Genomic DNA, 4,322 nt, shown 5'->3' with positions numbered 1-4,322 from the left:
GCTTTATGCCTTGAGACTGGAAAGCCGTCATTTGTGTCTTGGTGGTGTCTCTGTGGACACTTGGCAGGGTCCATTCCACACCGTCTGGACCAGCCCTGGAGGGGCTCTTGTGTGCAGGCGCATTGGGCCCAGCTGAGAGGAGCGTGGCTTCGCGAGCAAGCCGAGTCCCTCAAGTCCCACGGGGTCTGCATAGCAGCCTGGTGGAGGCCAGCAGGCTGGGCGGTAACCAATCCAGTGCAAGGAGGCACCCTGAAGGGTGTCTGCAAAAGCACACTATTGGCGTCCTTGCGCAGAGGGGGAGGGACTTGGTGAGCGGCTCAGTCTCTCCGCCCCTTCCGTTGGCGTCTGATCGAGACGGACGGCCGCCATGCGAACCACGGTTATTTCCACCCGTGGCGCACAGGCCCGAGATGACCAGCAGAGCGCCAGGACGCGTCCTTTCCGGAGGGGTTCAGGCAACGCTGAAGGTGAGGATGGTCACCGGGCCCCACAAGGCCAGGGTGGCCCTAACAGAGGAAGAGCCATGATGGAAGCTGCTAGAGCTCGTCCCCGAGGTGAACGGGCCCCACGTGCCCCAGGACCTGGTGGAGACGTAGCACCAGTGGCTGTAAGGCATAGACGTGGAGTGCTGGTGTTGTATCCTTTTCTTTAAAAAAAAAAAATTATTTTAATTGGAGGCTAATTACTTACAGTATTGTAGTGGTTTTTGCCATACATTGACATGAATCAGTCATGGGTGTACATGTGTTCCCCATCCTGAACCCCACTCCCACCTCCCTCCCCATCCCATCCCTCAGGGTCATCCCAGTGCACCAGCCCTGAGCACCCTGTCTCATGCATCGAACCTGGACTGGCAATCTATTTCACATATGATAATATACATGTTTCAATGCTATTCTCTCAAGTCATCCCACCCTTGCCTTCTCCCACAGAGTCCAAAAGTCTGTTCTTTACATCTGTGTCTCTTTTGCTGTCTCACATACAGGGTCATCATTACCATCTTTCTAAATTCCATATATATGTGCTAGTATACTGTATTGGTGTTTTTCTTTCTGGCTTACTTCACTCTGTATAATAGGCTCCAGTTTCATCCATCTCGTTACAACTGATTCAAATCCATTCTTTTTAATAGCTGAGTAATATTCTATTGTGTATATTTACCACAGCTTTCTTATCCATTTGTCTGGCATTGGACATCTAGGTTGTTTCCATGTCCTGGCTACTGTAAACAGTCCTGTGATGAACATTGGGGTACATGTGTCTCAATTCTGGTTTCCTCAGTGTATATGCCCAGCAGTGGGATTGCTGGGCCTTATGGCAGTTCTATTTCCAGTTTTTTAAGGAATCTCCACGCTGTTCACCATAGTGGCTGTACAAGTTTGCATTCCCACCAACAGTGTAAGAGGGTTCCTTTTTCTCCACACCCTCTCCAGCATTTATTGTTTGTAGACTTTTGGATAGCAGCCATTCTGACTGGCGTGAGATGGTACCTCATTGTGGTTTTTATTTGCATTTCTCTGATAATGAGTGATGTTGAGCATTTTTCATGTGTTTGTTAGCCATCTGTATAGTCTTCTTTGCAGAAATGTCTGTTTAGTTCTTTGGCCCATTTTTTTAGTGGGTTGCTTATTTTTCTGGAATTGAGCTGCATGCTGCTGCTGCTGCTGCTGCTAAGTTGCTTCAATCATGTCTGACTCTGTGCGACCCCATAGACAGCAGCCCACCAGGCTCCCCCATCCCTGGGATTCTCCAGGCAAGAACACTGGAGTGGATTGCCTTTTCCTTCTTCAATGCATGAAAGTGAAAAGTGAAAGTGAAGTCGCTTAGTCACGTCCCTCTTAGGGACCCCATGGACTGCAGTCTACCAGGCTCCTCTGTCCATGGGATTTTCCAGCTGCTTGTATATTTTTGAGATTAATTCTTTGTCAATTGCTTCACATGTTATTGTTTTCTCCCATTCTGAAGGCTGTCTTTTCACCTTGCTTATAGTTTCCTTTGTTGTGCAAAAGCTTTTAAGTTTAATTAGGTCCCATTTGTTTATTTTTGCTTTTATTTCCATTACTCTGGGAGGGTGGGTCATAGAGGATCCTGCTATGATTTACATCAGAGAGTGTTTTGCCTATGTTTTCCTCTAGGAGTTTTATAGTTTCTGGTCTTACATTTAGATCTTTAATCCATTTTGAGTTTATTTTTGTGTATGGTGTTAGGAAGTGTTCTAGTTTCATTCTTTTACAAGTGGTTGACCAGTTTTCCCAGCAGCACTTGTTAAAGAGATTGTCTTTTCTCCATTATATATTCTTGCCTCCTTTGTCAAAGATAAGGTGTCCATAGGTGCATGGATTTATCTCTGGGCTTTCTAGCTTGTTCCATTGATCTATATTTCTGTCTTTGTGCCAGTACCATACTGTCTTGATGACTGTAGCTTTGTAGTATAGTCTGAAGTCAGGCTTCTTTCTTAAGATTGCTTTGGCTATTCAATGGTTTTTTTTTTTGTATTTCCATACAAATTGTGAAATTATTTGTTCTAGTTCTGTGAAAAATACTGTTGGTAGCTTGATAGGGATTGCATTGAATCTATAGATTGCTTTGGGTAGTATACTCATTTTCACTATATTGATTCTTCTGATCCATGAACATGGTATATTTCTCCATCTATTTGTGTCATCTTTGATTTCTTTCATCAATGTTTTATAGTTTTCTATATATAGGTCTTTTGTTTCTTTCGGTAGATCTGTTGCTAAGTATTTTATTCTTTTCATGGAGCCTCCGTGGGCAGGGTTAGTGGTATGGTGGTGGGAAACATGCCGGGAGCCTGAGGAAGGGATAGAAGGGAGCACGGGGACGATCCGGGGCAGCAGGAGTAGGCAGCCTGGCAGGAAATGGGGTTGTCAAGGCCTGAGGAGCCTGGAGGGCGGGGAAGACGGACCGAAGGGTTAGGGAGGCAGCTCAGGGTGGTCTCAGGTTATGGTCGGGAGCATGGGCATTCTGGGATAAAAACAGGCCTCTGAGGTGTGAGGAAGCCTGAGATACCAGCAAATTCAGTAATGGACGGTGCCTTAACCGTGTCTCTCCCAGCAAAGTCAGAGTGCCTTTCCAATCCCCGCTGGAGGCATGCTTGGCTCGCAGGTCTCTGCTCCGAGATGTCCAGCGCCACCAAGGAATTACTCAGAAGGAATTTGTAGTGAATGGCAATGACCTGATTGTGTCAGTTCCAGATGAGTTTGCCTTGTGGAGTGGGGGGAGGGCAGCGGGTGCTGTTTTCTGAGCTCTCTCTTAAGAGTGCTATGATGGAGACACTGAGGGGATTGGTATAAGGAGGTGGGCTGGTACCCTGGACCTATAGGAACATCTCCCCTTAACCTTATTTTCCCCACTTTTAGTAGATGGACTGCTGAAGACCTTGCTTTCATCCGAATTCCCATCAACCTGTTCCTCGATCAGCTTTCCCAGGTGATTCAGAACATTCGGAGCCTTGGGATCCCACCTTTCCTAGGCTGAGGAAAGAGGGTGAAGCCTAACCTTGTGCCCCCTACTCGGCAATGCATAGGGCATTCAAACTTAAGAGTCATCACCACTTTGTTATTTGAGTGTAAGTTTTTGCCTTTACTGGCCTTTGGTATCTCTTGGTTCACTTTGTTTCCCTGCTACTTGAGGCATGGGATGCTTCAGTGTTTATTACAGCAGAAAATAAAACTAAGTCACTTTTTGTGCCTCAGTTTCTTTTCAGCTAATGTGCTTCTGGATTTAAAAAGAAAAACTTTTTGTCTTTGTTCTCGTGTTAGAGGGAAGGTTCTGAAATTCAGATATTCCAGTAGGACAAGGTAATTGAAAACAATTTAGGAAAATTAAAATCGAGCCCTATGTTCACTAAATACTGTCTACATTAAGAATATTTTCTAGTTGTACCTGCACATAAAATTTATAACAGCATGTAATGTTCAGTTCAGTCGCTCAGTCTTGTCCAACTCTTTGGAACCCCATGGACTGCAGCACACTAGGCCTCCCTGTCCATCACCACCTCCCTGAGCCTGCTCAAACTCATGTCCATTGAGTCGGTGATGCCATCCAACCATCTGATCCTCTGTCATCCCTTATTGCCATCTATCAAGTTTAGCATTAAAGATTTTCCTGACTTTTTTTCATTTAATATACTAACTTTTCCACTTTCTAAAAGCTCATCAAAAGTGTGTTATTGACTAGATATAAATGCATCATAATTAATTATTGGGGACTTCCCAAGAAGTCCAGTGGTTAAGACTTTGCATTTCCAGTGCAAGGGCTGTAGGTTCAATTCCTGGTAGTGGAACTAAGATCCACGTACC

General features: G+C 45.2%; 1 long non-coding RNA gene across 1 annotated transcript; it reads left to right on the top strand.

Moving 5' to 3' along the window:
• The first annotated feature begins 361 nt into the window (after positions 1 to 361).
• Positions 362 to 3,906, top strand: LOC110152673 (uncharacterized). Its single transcript, XR_002318458.2, has 3 exons — positions 362 to 636; positions 3,076 to 3,204; positions 3,381 to 3,906. It is a non-coding gene; the product is annotated as an uncharacterized lncRNA (long non-coding RNA).
• The last annotated feature ends 416 nt before the right edge of the window (positions 3,907 to 4,322 follow it).

This window comes from Odocoileus virginianus, unplaced genomic scaffold, assembly GCF_023699985.2.
Source record: "Odocoileus virginianus isolate 20LAN1187 ecotype Illinois unplaced genomic scaffold, Ovbor_1.2 Unplaced_Scaffold_18, whole genome shotgun sequence".
In the NCBI taxonomy this organism is placed as follows: Eukaryota; Metazoa; Chordata; class Mammalia; order Artiodactyla; family Cervidae; genus Odocoileus; species Odocoileus virginianus.
The sequence above is the reverse complement of the archived record's forward strand: the minus strand, read 5'-3'. Positions and strand labels throughout refer to the sequence as shown.